Genomic DNA, 19,761 nt, shown 5'->3' on the forward strand with positions numbered 1-19,761 from the left:
ATGCCAGTACCTGGTAAATACAGAAGTGGATACTCACAGTCATCTATCAGATGGAACACAGAGCCCCTAATGAAGAAACTAGAGAAAGTACCCAAGGAGCTAAAGGGGTCCGCAACCCTATAGGGGGATCAACAATATGAACTAACCAGTACTCCTCAGAAGTATGTATCTAGTTGCATATGTAGCAGAGAATGGCCTAGTTGGCCATCAATGAGAGGAGAGGACCTTGTCTTTTGAAGATCATATGCCCCAGTACAGGGGAATGCCAGGGCCAGGCAGTGGGAGTGGGTGGGTTGGGGAGCAGGGTGGAGGAAGGGTATAGGTGACTTTTGGGATAGCATTTGAAATGTAAATGAAGATAATATCTAACAAAAAAAGAAAAAGAAAAAAAGAAAAAGAAATAAATATATTATTTAGATTTGGATAAAAAACAAGTGAGATCATTATGGGCAACATTCAGACTCTCAGAGGTAACTTCTCAAAGGTGAAGGGGACTAGGTCACTGCTAGTCTGAAAGTCCTGTGTTTGGACCTCAGAGGGTGCAGTCTTGTTGGGGATTAGGGTAGACCCTATGTTGCCAGTGAGCTTTCAGGTATGTTCTTGCTAGTTTGAAGGTCCTGTGTCTGGACCTCTGAGGGTGCAATCCTGTTGGGAATTTGGGTAGACCCCAAGGTGACAGTGACCTTTGGAATGTGGGTTTGTGTGTGGCCAACACTGGGTTTGGCCTCAATGGTCTAGGAGGAACCATGATTCTCTGTTAAGACAGCTGGAACTTAAATTCCCTGTTCCTGAACATAAGTTAAGGTGGGTCCTTAGCAACCAGGTTTTTTCAAGTCCCTATCCCATAGCTGTCTCTCCTTATTGGGTGAATTTTATGAGCGTGGAATTACATTTTTTGTTTCTGATATTGCTGGTTGAAGAATTTTGGTACTAGGCCAAACCCATCCATAAGTGATCTTTGGGGAAGTTGTCCTGTTTAGTTACCTGAATAAAACCATCCTTGACTGGATTTGTCCTCCTAAGAACCATACTCATGCAGTCCCATTATCCCCAATCGTAAGAGTGAGTCCCTCCACATTTTACTCTCCAATTTCTGTTACCATTTTTATGGCCTGCACAGACATAAAAATAAAGTTCCTTTAGGTGGGCACTAGACAAGGTAACCACCACAAGGTCTGAGAAGTTGAAGATGAGGTGGGGATATCTGTGGGGCCACCCTATGCACCAGCTGAAGGATGTCACCCATAGAGGCGTTATAGATAATCTAAGTTAGGCCCTAATGCTGGTGAGGATTGTTAGAGCAGGCTATTTGTTAAAAGCAAGGCTACTAGAAGTATAACCTTTGCAATTTGAGTTTCAAGGGATTGGTTTTGTCTTTGACAACCTGTCATCTGGGTGCGATGTCCTCAGGGTCTGAAGGAGGAGGGTCTCTGTGGCAAGCCTGGGTGTGGTGAATCCAGGTGATGATTCTGTCTCCCATAAGTGCAGTGGGTGTAGTCAGCATAACTACGTAAAGTCCTTTCCATGGGGATTAAAGACTCTGTTTCTGATGTCTATTCACAAGTACCCAGTCACCTGCAGGTAATTATGAGGAGTAGGTGGAGGAGCAGCCATAGCTGGCTCTCAGGTGTGGCCAGAGGTCCTTCTCTGTATAAGCTAGTGCACTGTGGAAGTCAAATATATGTGTAGCAGTCACTTCAGCTATTACATCTGATTTTAGCTTGGGAATCATGGGAGGGGTGTCTCCTATACATGACCTCAAAAGAAGGTCAGTTCCAAAGTATAGGACATGTTCCTGACCCTATAGAGGGTGAAGGCGAGGAGAACCACCCGGTTCCCGCTCTCCTCCCATGGTTAATCTGGTAAGGTTAATCTTTTCAGAGACGCTTTCAATTCATCCTTTTTACCTGTTCTGAACTTTGGGGCCTATAAACACAATGTAATTTCCAGTCCACCCCAATGGTCTTGGCTGTTCCCTGTGTTTCTTGAGTCGTGAATGATGCAGTAAAACCCCTCTATACTTTTATCCCAGGCAGGTACAAGAACGTGCTGTTATCCACCTTCCTCAGTGTTTTCGATTCATAAAGGAATGACACACATACATGTAGGCTTATTTTTAATATTCCTTAGCTAGCTCAATGGCTGGGCCCTGCCTAAACTTCCACATGGCTAACACACTCCCTCTGATATTCCTGAGTTAACTAACTCTAAATCTCTATTTTACCTTTGTTGCCTGGTTTCCTTCTGGGCAGCCTTCCCACGGGGCCTCTACATTTCAGCTGTCTTACCTGCCTGCTCCTTCACAGCACGGTTCATCCAACGCCCCTCTCATGGCAACCTCTCCCCTTCATTTCTTGCCCAGGAAACCTAAAAGTACCTCCTCTGTCTCCTTGCCCAACCCTTGGCTGCTGGAAACTATTTCCTAATCAGAGCCAACTGGAGGCAGGCTTCCTTTAGCCTATGTGTGGGGTACTGCAGACAGGATTTTGGTAACCATAATTAGCCTGAAAACACAGACCGCTAAAAGTGAAGGCAGGTCCATTATCAGAGCTCACCATAGCTGGCGTACCATACCTAGGAAGGATATCTCCCAGTGTCTTCTTGACCACTGTTTGTGCGAAGGCCTTAGTTGATCCTGAAAAAGTATCTACAGGTACTAATGTTGGCCTGGACCCATATTTGCCTGGTTTTACCTCAGTGAAGTCCGTTTCTCAATGGGCTCCTGGTTTGGTGCCTATCTGTCAGGAGCCTTTTTCTTTGGGATTGTTTTTTAGCATTAGGGAGCTTGCTGGTGAGGTATTGCTTCTGGACTTTGGGCCTATAAGTACAATGCAATTGAAGGCAATTTATCCCACTAAAGATTTTAGATGAATAATCTTCAAGTCTGCAAGCCAAGTATACTATGGCTTCTCTGGTAGAGTGGATGACCCAGGATCTGGCAGCCAAAGGGTCAGGGTTGCTGTGGGACTAAGGATGGACTTTGAGGACTAGTCTGCCCTCTGATTGCCCTTTGAAGGCCACAACTTCCCTCTGCTGGCTGGGGAAGTGAATGATTGCTAGCTTTTGGGCAGTCAGAGGACTTGTAATGAGTCTCAAATTTCTTGCTTGTTTTTAGTCATCGTTCCCTCAGTCATAAGCAGCCTCTCTTCATACACAGCCCCATGGATATTCTGTGGCAAAGGCATATCTGTATTAGTATAAAGATTGACTTGTTTGACCAGGTTGAGGGCATTTTTAGTGACATCCTTGACTTTCTGTCTCATGTCTTTTCAGGTGGCCACCCAGCATCCAACCTGGCAACTTCCACCTGCCAATAATGATTAGTCTGTCCACCCTACCATCTGGTCCCAGTTCTAAAGTTTTTAAACTTATCCAGGAAAAGCACTGGGGGGGGGGGGGGAGGGGAGAGGGAGACATCTGGGTCTGTTCCATCCTTCTAACCTTCAACACAAGAAAATAATTCAGACACGATTTAAACAAACAGCCAAAGGACACAGAAACATGAATGCCGATTTGTATACAGTAACAAAAGAGAAAGTGAGATGATGACAAAGTGGGCATGACCTGAAATGTCTCTCTAAAGAAATTAGAGGATCCAATCCCTTACTGATAGATCTGGTAGATCTCTTGGTACTGGTGACTCTTGGTGGATCTGCTAGTGGATCTGCTGCAGTCCTGTGTGTCAGTGTTAAATCACGGGTTTACAGATTTACCAGAGTTAAAGCAGGCAGACACTCAGACAAACATTATCCAGAGAATACTTATCAATCAGTCTTTGACTTTAAAGGTTTGGGGTCCTGATGGAGGGGTGACGGGGTCCCAAAAGAGCCCCAAAATATTATGCCCAGATTGCCCATAGACCCCCATAGTCAAGCAGGAATTCCACTCATATGCAACAGCAAAGAGTCTTTGTTCAAGCTCGAGCTTGTACCTTCGAATCTCTCCAATGCAGTGGTTGGGTGTGGAAGGTCCCGAGCTGGTGAAGCTTTGCCTTTTTATCACAGTTACAGCAAGGCAGGTAAATCACAATTTAGCAGTTACTTGGTTGGGCAACATTTGAAAATTGTAGATTGGAGCATTTCTATGGACTAGTAATTTTAGCTTATTATGAATAATTGTGATTAACTTGAGTAATTTTTTTCCAAACAACTGAAATATTAGGAATTTTCCTCTTTGGAGCTGACTGGTGGTTATTAAGGGTGGAATGGTTGTTTTCAGGAAAGTTATGGCTGTTGATAGTGGTGTCTTGGTTTCTGGAATAAGCTGTGTTTTTTCCCAGTAACTCAGCCTGTGGACAGCGTAACATAAGATGGAGACTAAATACAAAATGCAGGTTGTTGTTAGACTGGGCCCTTCAGATCTCTGTTTTTTCCTTTTTCCACCATCATTCTCATCACTGAGTTCTATCTTGTTGGTGGAACCTGGTGTCATATTTAGGGACAAATTCCTTTTCCAATGTAGTGGACAGTTTCCCCCACCCACTGAGCTCTGCCTCCATCTTCTTCCAAGGACAAATAGCCTGAAGCTGCCTCTGTTGCTTTAGTTGGACCATCTTCACGGTCCACTGCTCTTTCTTTAGCCACATGCAGTCCATACATTGACCCAGCTTCTAAATCCAATTTGTACTAGAGAAAATTTGTGCTTTTTTTTTTTTTTTCCATATGCACTTTAATCAGAGGGCCTTGTTGGCTTTTTGTTCACAACCAAAGTGAGGGTTCTGGGGCTGCATAATGTTCGTTTTTGTGTCCATCAAACTTTTCGTTGGTTTGTTTGTTTTTGAGACAGGGTTTCTCTGTGTAGCCCTGGCTGTCCTGGATCTCACTTTGTAGACCAGGCTGGCCTCGAACTCAGAAATTCACCTGCCTCTGCCTCCCAAGTGCTGGGATTAAAGGCGTGCACCACCACCACCTGGCCCATCAAACTTTTTAATGCAGTGAGAAAAAACCTCAGGCAATCAAAAGGAATGAACTTCAGAAGTTTAGTTGTCAGAGTTGGAAGAAATTGTGAAGAATTTAAAATGGTAGAGTAGGCAGTTGGGAGGAGCAGAGTGAAAGTGGTTGAGCCCCTTCTCTCTCTGTCTTTCTCCCCTGTCCCTTCACCTCTCCCGCCCTCCATGCCTCTCCTCTCTCTCCACCCTTTCATAAGGCTATTCTTCGTTCCATAGGTAGAAACTCTCTCTGAGTTACTTGCTCCCTGCCCCTAACCTCACTGCATGTTTCCTTCACAGAGGCTGCTTCTCTTTGTAACATTTACAAGGTTGACAGGTCAGAGTCTGGACAACAGAGTCAAGAAGTTCAAGGCCTACTCAACAGACAGCCTCTTTTTGTCTACAAGGATAACAAGTGTCATACCATTGGTGCTCATAGGAACAGCATGAATGTTACAAAGATCTGTGAAAAAGAGGTTGACACTCTGAAAGATGGAATTGACAACTTCAAAGGTCTGCTGCTTCACATATTGCAGGAGACTAACACAATCAGAAGTAAGTTTCAAATGGCCCAATAGGGCTGGTGTGTAGCTCATTAGTGGGGTGTTTGGCAGCATACATGAGGTTTTAGATTAAATCCCCCTGTTACAAAATAAGTAAAAGAGCATATCAGACAGCCCCCCCCCAATAGGAAAGAACAGGTTGACAAATTAGGGACATTCACTGTTTTTATGGAAGAAAAAAAATGAATCACTGTTAGTCCTATCTAAGATATCCAGCAGCAAGGGCAAAATATAGAGGGTAAAGCAAGGTCAGTGGATGAGAAGGGATGGTCAGTAGGCAGACAGGAATAACCAAGGCCAGAAGCTAATCTCTTTCCAATGGGCATAGAGCCCTTCACTCTGCAGGCTGGGATGTGTTGCCATTATGGAGACAAATGTTTCAGGGGATCCTGTGTTGCTAGCCTCAATGGAAAGAAAATGTTCTATGTTGACACAAGCACTGGCAACTGGACTCAATTGGATCCTAAATTGAAGAAGAGTATAGAAATATGGAAGGAAGACAGGGCTTGATTTGCCTTCTTAGAGAAGACTACAGAGGGCGACTGCAGGACCTGGCTTGATGAGCTCATGTTGCACTGGAAAGAACATCTGGAGCCTGCAGGTAACTGGGAAGATGGGGTGAAAAGCTTTCTGCAGGTCTGGTAGTGGTGAGAGTGGATCTGGAAGGAGTGAGGAGGAAAATGTGTGCCATTAAAATGAAAATACATGTATGCAGGCATGACAATCTCAGTGAACAAATGTACTGTATTTAGAAATGTCTTGCTTAAATATAGAGACCCACAGCAGATACCTTATGCAGAACATTCAACCTTAAATGGGATGTCTTCAACACATCTCTCTCCCAGAGGTCAGGGAATGGTTCGGAAGAGAAGACACACAACATGTAAGAACCAGAGGGGATTGAGGACACCAAGGAGAAAGGTCCCCTTAAGTCAACACGATCCACACACATATGAACTCACAGGTACTGGAGCAGCATTCACAGGGACTGAATGGGTCTGAACCCCGTCCTCGGTCCTTATATTATGGCTTCCAATTTCATGTTTTTATGAGATTCCTGAACAAGGGAACAAGGTTGTCTCCGACTCTTGTTTGTGCCCACTTTAGGCAGTTTTCCTTCTGTTGGTCTATATTGTTTGATTTTAATGTGATAGTTCTTGTTTTTTCTTCATTCATTCATTTGTTTGTTTGTTTGTTTGTTTGTTTTGTTTTTCAATACAGGGTTTCTCTGTGTAGCCCTGGCTGTCCTGGAACTCACTTTGTAGACCAGGCTGGCCTTGAACTCAGAAATCTGCCTGCCTCTGCCTCCTGAGTGCTGGGATTAAAGGTGTGTGCCACCACGCCCAGCTTTCCTTCATTTTTTAGAAAATGAAAAAAATGAATGAGTGTGAACCTAGCCACTAAGGTGAAGGTTCACAACACACTGTCATTTATACCTGCGGAGAGAGGGAAAATCAATTTTCTCTCATGAATAACTCTGGGACTATCAAATACTCCAAGGAAGATCACATGATCAGTAATTGACCAATAAATAAGCAGTGACACAGGTTGGTGGGTTTTTTTGGTTTGGGGTGTGTGTGTGTGTGTGTGTGTGTGTGTGTGTTTGCTTTTATTTGGTTGCAATTATGTGGTTTCTTTCATTTTGTTATTTTTCTTTTTGTTGATATTATGTTTTTGTTTTCTAGGTTACGGGCATTTCTAGATATAGTTGGGCTTTGCTTTCATTTTTGAGAAACAACTTAAAGTTTTATAGGTAGAGAGAAGGGAGGAGAGGATCTGGGTGAATTTGAAGGAGAAGAATATGATCAAAATATATTTAAATTAAAAATAGTTTTAAATAATAAGAAAAATATTTTTAAAAACTACTTATAAGTGGTAGTTACAAATTCAAAGATTATCATGTATTATATTTATTTGTTGAGAAAAAGGAGGTATCCTTTCTTTCCATATTTTTATGAGCAGTGTCCAAACGCTCTACCCCTGAGCTAGAGTCTCTTCACAAGAACCAGCAAGTACCAATATCTATTGGGTGGTCGATAGGCTTGTGAAATAGAGACAAGCCAACACGATTCCAATAAAGTTGTGAGTGTCAAAGATGATGCATTTTAAAAACATATTGTTGTGTTTTTGTGAATTTCTCTATTTTTTTCTCCCAGAGAAGGTAGCTTTCAGACTCCTCTTCATTTTCTTTTCCTCTTTAATTAGTAAATCCAGCCATATCTGGGTTGGCTAACCATCTATTTATTTGAATTTAAGATCTTTGTGTTCTGTCTGCCATGCACCCCCTATGCAGACAGACCCCAGGTTGTTCCTTCCTTTCTTACTCCTTTGTGGACCTCTGTCCTTGATGTTACTGCTCCTGACAGTCTATCCTGATGGGATTTTTATGTACCTTATTGGCTGGGACTCAGGAATACAGTCTCCTAACTCCACCCCCAGCCTTGAGCCCTCAGCGTCCCTGAGCTTCCACCAATGCTGGTGTCCTTCTCCCTGGTCATTCTCACTATGCTTCTCAACATGGCAGCTCCTGCATCCCACAGAGCAGCAAGTACTCTGCACATTTACCAGAATGCTTTGCTGGTCCATCCACTTGGGCACAAGAACATCTCTGAAATGTTTGATCAGCACTTTTCAACTACTAGACTTATTAACCATCTTAGGTTTTCTCTGTCTTGTATTGAGGTCCACCCTCTGACCAGTTCCAGGAAGATATTCCCAGAAGTCTACTTTAGGTCCAAGGGATCTGGCATTGTGTTGTTCTAATTTCATTCTGTTGCTGTGATAAAACACTTTGGCCAAAAGCCATTTAAGGGGAAATAGAATGTCTTGCTCTGTGTTCTGTCCTTTTAAAGAGACTCCATGACTATGGCATATCTGATAAAAGACAGCATTTAATTGAGGCTTACATATGGTTCTAGAGGTTTAGGCCATTATCATCATGGTTGGAATCATTGTGGTACAAAAGCAGATATGGTAGCTGACAATTTTACATGCAGTTCCAAAGGCAGAAACAAGTAACAGTCTCTGGGCTAGAAATGGGCTTTTTGAAACTTCAAAGCTCTTCTCCAGGAACATGTCCTCCAGTAAGGTCATACCTACTCTTACCATGGCACACAAACAATCCTCTTTTCATAATGCCACTCTCTAAAAACCAAGCATTCAAATATTTGAGTCTATGGGGGGCCATCCTTATTCAAACCACTGCATTCCACTCCCTCGCCCCCATAGGCTTGTAGCCATATCACAATGTAAAAAGGCATTCGGTCCAACTTCGACAATTCTACAGTCTATCACAGTCTCTATCCCTTTTAAAAGGTCACAGTCTCTTTTAAGACTCAATGCAACCCCTTCACAGTAACACACTGTAAGATTACAGTGAAAATGCAGACCCCAAACTTCCAACATACAATGGCAGAGAATATGCATTTCCATTCCAAAAGGGAGAAAACAGAGCACAGCGAGGAAATACTTGACCAAAAAAAGATGGATAACCAGCAGGTCAAATTTCAGACCCTACAACTCCATGTCAGATGTCAAAATGCTCTTAAGAATGCCAATCCTATCAGCCTTGTTTGCCTGCCATGGACTTCTGTCCCCTGTGTGGATATCCACTTGTTAGCAGATCTCCTTGGCAGATATGTCATGACTCTAGCATCCCCAAAATCTTGGTGTCTCTAACATAATCCAGGCTTCATCTTCACAGTTTCACACAAGGGCCTCTTTTCGCCTCCATGCAGGGGCCTCTCTGACACACGCTGGCCTCAGCAGCCTCCATGCAGGGGCATCCCTGACACACGATGGCCTCAGCAGCTTTACGTAGCTGAGAAATGAGATTCCACACCCCCTCATGTATCCTTGACTCTTAAAGCCAGAACCACATGGCCAAAGCTGCCAAAGTTTTCTGCTTGCTTAGGCTGGAACATGGCCCCTCATTCAAATACTTTCATTAGCTTTCTATATTTGATAGTTTCCACCATTACTCAGCCATCTTTTTAATTTTTTTTTTTTTTGACAATTTAGAAGTTTAGCTGAGTGGACTCTTTCCTGAGACAACAACCACTTTTATTCATTTTAGAATAAGGCTTTTGTTAACATTTTTTAATCTCACTAAGCACTGGGCTTTCTTATTACACTTCCTTGTGTACCTTTCCTCCTCAAACTTTTTCTGGTTAGCTTGCTCCTTTTCATTATAGAGCTGTATTGGAGTGACCACTAACAACCACATGACCCAGTCAATACTAAGATGTCTTAACATCTCTGTCAAAACCATTAATCCAAAACACTTGCATTTAGCTGGAGGGAGATTTTTTTTTTTGAAGAGTGGCAATAAGCAACCACATTCTTCTCCTCTGAATCCTATTACACCAGGCTATCCTAATTAGTATTGCTCTAGGTACTCCTGTGTTCAATTCTCCTACTAGTACAGCCCACTAACTCCAGCTTAAGATGTTTAATTTCTTTCCTAATCCTAAATTGAATAGTCCTCATTCTGCACACAGCAATATAGCCTGTCACATCAATACCCCACTCTCTGGTACCAATGTGTATTCAAATAGGTCAGTGTCCTATGTGAGTAGCATGGTGGCACACAGGTAGATATGGTAGCTAAGAGTTCTACATCCCTATTCAAAGGAGGAAGAAGAGAGAAAATCAAGGGCTGGAATGGGTTTGATGAACTTAAGAGGTCACCTGCTGTGACGTACTGGCCCAAATATGGCTACAGCACGTTCTGGTAAAATAGTCCTCACAAAGGAGTTCCTTTGTCTACCTAGAGAGAGGATTTGCTGATGCAGGTGTGTTTTTTGCTTTGTCCATATTTTTTCTGATTTTCTTTCCATTTTTTATTAGATATTTAGCTCATTTACATTTCCAATGCTATACCAAAAGTCCCCCATACCCACCCACCCCCACTCTCCTACCCACCCACTCCCCCTTTTTGGCCCTGGTGTTACCCTGTACTGGGGCATATAAAGTTTGCGTGTCCAATGGGCCTCTCTTTCCAGTGATGGCCGACTAGGCCATCTTTTGATACATATGCAGCTAGAGTCAAGAGCTCCAGGATACTGGTTAGTTCATTATGTTGTTCCGCCTATAGGGTTGCAGATCCCTTTAGCTCCTTGGGTACTTTCTCTAGCTCCTCCATTGGGAGCCCTGTGATCCATCCAATAGCTGACTGTGAGCATCCACTTCTGTGTTTGCTAGGCCCCGGCATAGTCTCACAAGAGACAGCTACATCTGGGTCCTTTCGATAAAATCTTGCTAGTGTATGCAATGGTGTCAGCATTTGGATGCTGATTATGGGGTGGACCCCTGGATATGTCAGTCTCTACATGGACCATCCTTTCATCTCAGCTCCAAACTTTGTCTCTGTAACTCCTTCCCAGGGTGTTTTGTTCCCACTTCTAAGGAGGGGCATAGTGTCCACACTTCAGTCTTCATTTTTCTTGAGTTTCATGTGTTTAGGAAATTGTATCTTATATCTTGGGTATCCTAGGTTTTGGGCTAATATCCACTTATCAGTGAGTACATATTGTGTGAGTTCCTTTGTGAATGTGTTACCTCACTCAGGATGATGCCCTCCAGGTCCATCCATTTGGCTAGGAATTTCATAAATTCATTCTTTTTAATAGCTGAGTAGTACTCCATTGTGTAGATGTACCACATTTTCTGTATCCATTCCTCTGTTGAGGGGCATCTGGGTTCTTTCCAGCTTCTGGCTATTATAAATAAGGCTGCTATGAACATAGTGGAGCATGTGTCCTTCTTACCAGCTGGGGCATCTTCTGGATATATGCCCAGGAGAGGTATTGCTGGATCCTCCGGTAGTACTATGTCCAATTTTCTGAGGAACCTCCAGACTGATTTCCAGAGTGGTTGTACAAGCCTGCAATCCCACCAACAATGGAGGAGTGTTCCTCTTTCTCCACATCCTCGCCAGCATCTGCTGTCACCTGAATTTTTGATCTTAGCCATTCTGACTGGTGTGAGGTGGAATCTCAGGGTTGTTTTGATTTGCATTTCCCTGATGATTAAGGATGTTGAACATTTTTTTCAGGTGCTTCTCTGCCATTCGGTATTCCTCAGGTGAGAATTCTTTGTTCAGTTCTGAGCCCCATTTTTTAATGGGGTTATTTGATTTTCTGAAGTCCACCTTCTTGAGTTCTTTATATATGTTGGATATTAGTCCCCTATCTGATTTAGGATAGGTAAAGATCCTTTCCCAATCTGTTGGTGGTCTTTTTGTCTTATTGACGGTGTCTTTTGCCTTGCAGAAACTTTGGAGTTTCATTAGGTCCCATTTGTCAATTCTCGATCTTACAGCACAAGCCATTGCTGTTCTGTTCAGGAATTTTTCCCCTGTGCCCATATCTTCAAGGCTTTTCCCCACTTTCTCCTCTATAAGTTTCAGTGTCTCTGGTTTTATGTGAAGTTCCTTGATCCACTTAGATTTGACCTTAGTACAAGGAGATAAGTATGGATCGATTCGCATTCTTCTACATGATAACAACCAGTTGTGCCAGCACCAATTGTTGAAAATGCTGTCTTTCTTCCACTGGATGGTTTTAGCTCCCTTGTCGAAGATCAAGTGACCATAGGTGTGTGGGTTCATTTCTGGGTCTTCAATTCTATTCCATTGGTCTACTGGTCTGTCTCTATACCAGTACCATGCAGTTTTTATCACAATTGCTCTGTAGTAAAGCTTTAGATCAGGCATGGTGATTCCACCAGAGGTTCTTTTATCCTTGAGAAGACTTTTTGCTATCCTAGGTTTTTTGTTATTCCAGATGAATTTGCAAATTGCTCCTTCTAATTCGTTGAAGAATTGAGTTGGAATTTTGATGGGGATTGCATTGAATCTGTAGATTGCTTTTGGCAAGATAGCCATTTTTACAATGTTCATCCTGCCAATCCATGAGCATGGGAGATCTTTCCATCTTCTGAGATCTTCTTTAATTTCTTTCTTCAGAGATTTGAAGTTTTTATCATATAGATCTTTCACTTCCTTAGTTAGAGTCACGCCAAGATATTTTATATTATTTGTGACTATTGAGAAGGGTGTTGTTTCCCTAATTTCTTTCTCAGCCTGTTTATTCTTTGTATAGAGAAAGGCCATTGACTTGTTTGAGTTAATTTTATATCCAGCTACTTCACCGAAGCTGTTTATCAGGTTGAGGAGTTCTCTGGTAGAATTTTTAGGGTCACTTATATATACTATCATATCATCTGCAAAAAGTGATATTTTGACTTCCTCTTTTCCAATTTGTATCCCCTTGATCTCCTTTTGTTGTCGAATTGCTCTGGCTAATACTTCAAGTACTATGTTGAAAAGGTAGGGAGAAAGTGGGCAGCCTTGTCTAGTCCCTGATTTTAGTGGGATTGCTTCCAGCTTCTCTCCATTTACTTTGATGTTGGCTACTGGTTTGCTGTAGATTGCTTTTATCATGTTTAGGTATGGGCCTTGAATTCCTGATCTTTCCAACACTTTTATCATGAATGGGTGTTAGATCTTGTCAAATGCTTTTTCTACATCTAACGAGATGATCATGTGGTTTTTGTCTTTGAGTTTGTTTATATAATGGATTACATTGATGGATTTTCGTATATTAAACCATCCCTGCATCCCTGGAATAAAACCTACTTGGTCAGGATGGATGATTGCTTTAATGTGTTCTTGGATTCAGTTAGCGAGAATTTTATTGAGGATTTTTGCATCGATATTCATAAGAGAAATTGGTCTGAAGTTCTCTATCTTTGTTGGGTCTTTCTGTGGTTTAGGTATCAGAGTAATAGTGGCTTCATAAAATGAGTTGGGTGGAGTACCTTCTACTTCTATTTTGTGAAATAGTTTGTGCAGAACTGGAATTAGATCTTCTTTGAAGGTCTGATAGAACTCTGCACTAAACCCGTCTGGTCCTGGGCTTTTTTTGGCTGGGAGACTATTGATAACTGCTTCTATTTCTTTAGGTGATATGGGACTGTTTAGATGGTCAACTTGATCCTGATTCAACTTTGGTACCTGGTATCTGTCCAGAAATTTGTCCATTTCGTCCAGGTTTTCCAGTTTTGTTGAGTATAGCCTTTTGTAGAAGGATCTGATGGTGTTTTGGATTTCTTCAGGATCTGTTGTTATGTCTCCCTTTTCATTTCTGATTTTGTTAATTAGGATTTTGTCCCTGTGCCCTTTAGTGAGTCTAGCTAAGGGTTTATCTATCTTGTTGATTTTTTCAAAGAACCAACTCCTCGTTTGGTTAATTCTTTGAATAGTTCTTCTTGTTTCCACTTGGTTGATTTCACCCCTGAGTTTGATTATTTCCTGCCGTCTACTCCTCTTGGGTGAATTTTCTTCCTTTTTTTCTAGAGCTTTTAGATGTGTTGTCAAGCTGCTAGTATGTGCTCTCTCCCGTTTCTTCTTGGAGGCACTCAGAGCTATGAGTTTCCCTCTTAGAAATGCTTTCATTGTGTCCCATAGGTTTGGGTATGAAGTGGCTTCATTTTCATTAAACTTTAAAAAGTCTTTAATTTCTTTCTTTATTCCTTCCTTGACCAAGGTATCATTGAGAAGAGTGTTGTTCAGTTTCCACGTGAATGTTGGCTTTCCATTATTTATGTTGTTATTGAAGATCAGTCTTAGGCCATGGTGGTCTGATAGGATACATGGGACAATTTCAATATTTTTGTATCTGTTGAGGCCTGTTTTGTGACCAATTATATGGTCAATTTTGGAGAAGGTCCCATGAGGTGCTGAGAAGAAGGTATATCCTTTTGTTTTAGGATAAAATGTTCTGTAGATATCTGTCAGGTCCATTTGTTTCATAACTTCTGTTAATTTCACTGTGTCCCTGTTTAATTTCTGTTTCCACGATCTGTCCATTGATGAAAGTGGGGTGTTGAAGTCTCCCACTATTATTGTGTGAGGTGCAACGTGTGCTTTGAGTTTTACTAAAGTGTCTTTAATGAATGTGGCTGCCCTTGCATTTGGAGCATAGATATTCAGAATTGAGAGTTCCTCTTGGAGGATTTTACCTTTGATGAGTATGAAGTGTCCCTCCTTGTCTTTTTTAATAACTTTGGGTTGGAAGTCGATTTTATCCGATATTAAAATGGCTACTCCAGCTTGTTTCTTCAGACCATTTGCTTGGAAAATTGTTTTCCAGCCTTTCACTCTGAGGTAGTGTCTGTCTTTTTCCCTGAGATGGGTTTCCTGTAAGCAGCAGAATGTTGGGTCCTGTTTGTGTAGCCAGTCTGTTAGTCTATGTCTTTTTATTGGGGAGTTGAGACCATTGATATTAAGAGATATTAAGGAAAAGTAATTGTTGCTTCCTGTTGTTTTTGTTGTTAAAGTTGTCATTCTGTTCTTGTGGCTGTCTTCTTTTAGTTTTGTTGAGGGATTATCTTCTTGTTTTTTCTAGGGCGTGGTTCCCGTCCTTGTATTGGTTTTTTTCTGTAATTATCCTTTGAAGGGCTGGATTTGTGGAGAGATAATGGGTGAATTTAGTTTTGTCGTGGAATACTTTGGTTTCTCCATCTATGGTGATTGAGAGTTTGGCTGGGTATAGTAGCCTGGGCTGGAATTTGTGTTCTCTTAGTGTCTGTATAACATCTGTCCAGGCTCTTCTGGCTTTCATAGTCTCTGGTGAAAAATCTGGTGTAATTCTGGTAGGCTTGCCTTTATATGTTACTTGACCTTTTTCCCTTACTGCTTTTAGTTCTATCTTTATTTAGTGCATTTGTTGTTCTGATTATTATGTGTCGGGAGGAATTTCTTTTCTGGTCCAGTCTATTTGGAGTTCTGTAGGCTTCTTGTATGTTCATGGGTATCTCTTTTTTTAGATTTGGGAAGTTTTCTTCAATAATCTTGTTGAAGATGTTTGCTGGTCCTTTGAGTTGAAAATCTTCATTCTCATCTACTCCTATTATCCGTAGGTTTGGTCTTCTCATTGTGTCCTGGATTTCCTGGATGTTTTGAGTTAGGATCTTTTTGCATTTTCCATTTTCTTTGATTGTTGTGCCGATGTTCTCTATGGAATCTTCTGCACCTGAGATTCTCTCTTCCATTTCTTGTATTCTGTTGCTGATGCTCGCATCTATGGTTCCAGATTTCTTTCCTAGTGTTTCTATCTCCACTGTTGCCTCACTTTGGGTTTTCTTTATTGTGTCTACTTCCCTTTTTAGGTCTTGGATGGTTTTATTCAATTCCATCACCTGTTTGGTTTTGTTTTCCTGCAATTCTTTAAGGGATTTTTGTGTTTCCTCTTTAATGTCTTCTACCTGTTTGGTTATGTTTTCCTGTAATTCTTTAAGGGATTTCTGTGTTTCCTCTTTAATGTCTTCTACTTGTTTAGCAGTGTTCTCCTGTATTTCTTTAAGTGAGTTATTTAAGTCCTTCTTGATGTCCTCTACCATCATCATGAGATACGCTTTTAAATCCAGGTCTAGCTTTTCAGGTGTGTTAGGGTGCCCTGGACTGGGCGAAGTGGGAGTGCTGGGTTCTGATGATGGTGAATAGTCCTGGTTTCTGTTAGTAAGATTCTTACGTTTACCTTTCGCCATCTGGTAATCTCTGGAGTTAGTTGTTATAATTGTCTCTGTTTAGAGATTGTTCCTCTGGTGATTTTGTTACACTATATCAGCAGACCAGGGAGACTAGCTCTCTTCCCTGAGTTTCAGTGGTCAGAGCAGTCTCTGCAGGCAAGCTCTCCTCTTTCAGGGAGGTGCACAGTTATTTGGTGTTTGGACCTCCTCCTGGCCGAAGATGAAGGCCCAAAACAGGATCTTTCCCAGAAGCTGTGTTGCTTTGGCCTGCAGACTGCCCACTGCGGAGTCCCAGAATCAAGGTGGCCCCCGAGGAACGTGAGGCAGAAGCCTCCCGGGCTGTGCGGACACCTGTGCTCTGACCAGGAAGGTGGCTGGTTGTCTGTAGCCGAAAATGGCGCCGCCTCAGAGGCTCTGTGGCTCTCGCCCGTTCCAGAAGCTGCTGGCCTCTGTGTTCCACACTCTCACCCGCAGACCGCCTGCCGCGGAGTCCCGGAACCAAGGTGGCCCCCACGGAAAGTGAGGCAGAAGCCTCCCGGGCTGTGCGGACACCTGTGCTCCCACCAGGAAGGTGGCCGGTTGTCTGTAGCCGAAAATGGCGCCGCCTCAGAGGCTCTCTTTTCTGATCTTTTTAAACGTCCTCCTAGTACCTTGGTGATTACTCTATGCATAATAGCAACAATCGTCTTTATTGGATTGATCATCTCAGGTGTCCATTGTTATGTATCAAGATACTCACCTGCAAAAAGGATAGGAAACAGGCTGGGTTCTCACTCTTGTTCTTGGTAATATGAGTTTGATGAGAACATAGGAGACTGGGCTTATCACTCTCAGCCAAGCCCCTGGCCATCACAGTGCCTATCTGTCCACCAGAATGATGTTCCTTGTTAGTCTTGAGCACCCTCTTCACAGCAATGTTAGAGGTGAGTATTGTTCTGCACAGGAGCCTGGCAGACCCAGCCTAAGTCTACAATCAGAAGGAGGATGAAGCAGGAAAGTCCTCCTGAGGTAATGGAGAATTCAATGGACCAATGATCCAAATAAATCAAGAAAAATGGAGATGAGGCGATCTCACCTCATAAACAATAAAACTTTCCCTGAAGACTGTGATTAAAATCAATTTGCTTTCTGAGGATGACATAATTCACCACAATAATTCTTATACCTAGGACCAAGTCCTGTACATTAGTAGCTCCCAACTTAGGACAGCCCTGAATATAAGATGATCAGAATGATCAGACAATTCAAGGAGTGGGCAGTGATGGACTGACCTGGAATCCCAGTACTGAGAAGGCTGAGGCAGAAGAATTAGCAAGTTCAAGGTCAGCCTGGACAGGGCAGTGGTGGTGCATGCCTTTAATCCTAGCACTTGGGAAGCAAAGGGAGGCAGATCTCTGTGTTCAAGGCCAGTCTGGTGTCTAGAGTTCCAGGAGAGCCAGGGCTACACAGAGAAACCCTGTCTCGAAAGACAAGGTCAGTCTGGGCTGCATAGTCATATCTTCTCAAAAGAACAAACAAAGCAAACAATGAAAAATCCATTCATTCAACTTGGTCACTCTACTTCACCACAATCCAGTGTATGTGGAACTATGATTCAATGTCTCTGTCCTCTGAAGTTGAAGTCACCTGTGTTTATGCAGGTAAAGTGGTCTGAGAGCCCACTGCTGTCATTGATAGGTTTTGCCAAATATGGTCTAGAGTGAAAATATAGACTTGTGATGAAGACACCAATGTTCTGTTTTAATGTGCTATAAAATTTCCCTGTAAGCATAGACTGATGAAAGATTTACGTTTAATGTTAGGTGACATATGTTTAAGTCAATATATTCATTTTGGAATAACTTTTGTTGCATAACATCTTTTAAATCTACCTGGATATTTGGTCAGACCTTCAATTCCAGTATGTAAATAGCTGAGGCAGGAGGATTGCTGTAACAGTTCAAGCCTGTTGTGGATAATATACTCAGCTCAAGTCCAGCTTGGGAGCTAAGGAGAATCCTTGTCCCCAAAAAACTAAAAATGAAAGCTAAAAGGCCAGCAAAGACAGAAACACGGGTGTATTTTTCTAGCTTTTCATATTTGCTGATTTTTTTCGTGTTTCCTGACTTTTTAAAATTTTTAATTCACAATATAGCGTTGCTGTACTTAAGCCTCTAGAAACATCTGAAATCTTATCATACTAGAGCTTACAGTGGTTGAAGGATCTATAATGAAGAATGACATTGAAAAGGATTGTGCAACCGAGTTCTGTGGTCTGTGGTATGGGGGACTGTCTGAGAAATGAAGGAGAGTGGGGTCTGCAGCCGATGCCCAGGAGCACACTGTAACCCACACCCCTTTTGTCCTCCTGCTCTCCAGATTGATCTGCAGTCCTCAGCACCACCTCTGTTGGATGACTCTTTGACAGTGCCTGAGACGTGTTCAGTAAAGAAAGAAGATGAATTTCTAACAGCATCTCAAAATTCTGTGCTGTTGACTTCTGACCAAACTGGTGGGAACCCATGAGACTGATGGCCGACAGAGCCTCATGCACCAGGGCATCAGAGTGCACTAGGCTGTTGCCATCAGGGGCTTCCTCTTGCTCTGTTCCTTTCCTTTCTCATTCTTACATGATAGCGCTGTGGAGATCAAGCAGGGCATGGCTCTAAGTTACTTCTCACTGTGCAAAAGCAATGGCTTGCCCTGAGTGACTCCATTTCACAAACAACACTTGGCTCCCTTCTGAGTACAATGCAGACATTGGAGGATATGACACCTCACTTTAAACATAGACACATGTCAGCCAGGTACCATCCATGATGCAGGTGTGGATAATTAACTGAATCCCCAAGGAAAAAATATGCCTCCCATGCACTTATCAGAATAGGTTTGACATCATGAACACATACATGTGCATCTCAAGTTATATCAGAGAACTAGGTCTGAGAATTTATCTCACCCTCACCTGGTCCCCTAAAGAAGCCACCTAACCCTGCAATGCTCATGGTGCCCACAGACTTGCCCCTGTCTGTTTGTGTGTCAAGGAACCTTCAGACAGAGGACTCTTGGCCATCTTTTAAGGCTTCAGCTCCATCCACACTGCTAAAGCCTCCTGCTTGGATCACTGTCTGACAATTCATCTGCTGCTCAGTGCTAATGTGGGTCTGCATCTCACCTGCTGGATCCTGGGGTCCTGCACCTCATCTCTGCAGTTCACTCAGGCCTGACGCCTGGTGCAGCCCTGCAGCCCTGCAGCTCTTCACTGGCTTCCTTACCAGCTCCTCTAACCACCTGCATTGAGTCTGTGAGACTAGAATCCCTCTCCCTGCCTCCAGTCTAGTTGCTGTGAACTCTACTGACAACTCATTCAGTGTTTTGCAGCCATTCTGTGAGCTAAGTACATATAATAACTGTGTGATGTACAGTGTGTGATCTGAGAGTTTATATTAGTAATTAAGACTGAAGAAAGAGAGCCCAGGTTAGCCAGGAGACAGTTATCAATGTTAATTAGGATTACTTGGTAATTATAGATATTGAATTGGATGGAGCTGGTAAATTAAGACATATATATGAGCACCTGTTTTCCTGGCATAGCTCACTGATTCAGGACGTCACTCACAATATTGTAGCCTTCTAGTGAGTAAATAGACCATTGGCAAAGAAATTGGAAATACAAAATTTTTTTTTCAAATAAATGAAATATCTGGTGATAGGAAGAAACTTCAACATCCCTACTAAACCCTGGTCAAGAGAGTCTAT

At 42.4% G+C, this 19,761-nt stretch overlaps 1 long non-coding RNA gene and 1 pseudogene across 13 annotated transcripts in view; one reads left to right on the forward strand and one right to left on the reverse strand.

Annotated features, from left to right (window-relative positions):
• Gm26740 overlaps positions 1 to 19,761 on the reverse strand; it is a 120,098-nt gene that overhangs the window by 49,007 nt on the left and 51,330 nt on the right. The gene's annotated exons all lie outside the window — the stretch shown is intronic.
• On the forward strand, positions 5,226 to 19,210 carry Gm1972 (predicted pseudogene 1972; annotated as a pseudogene).

The sequence above is a fragment of the Mus musculus genome, chromosome 10 (assembly GCF_000001635.26).
Source record: "Mus musculus strain C57BL/6J chromosome 10, GRCm38.p6 C57BL/6J".
In the NCBI taxonomy this organism is placed as follows: domain Eukaryota; kingdom Metazoa; phylum Chordata; class Mammalia; order Rodentia; family Muridae; genus Mus; species Mus musculus.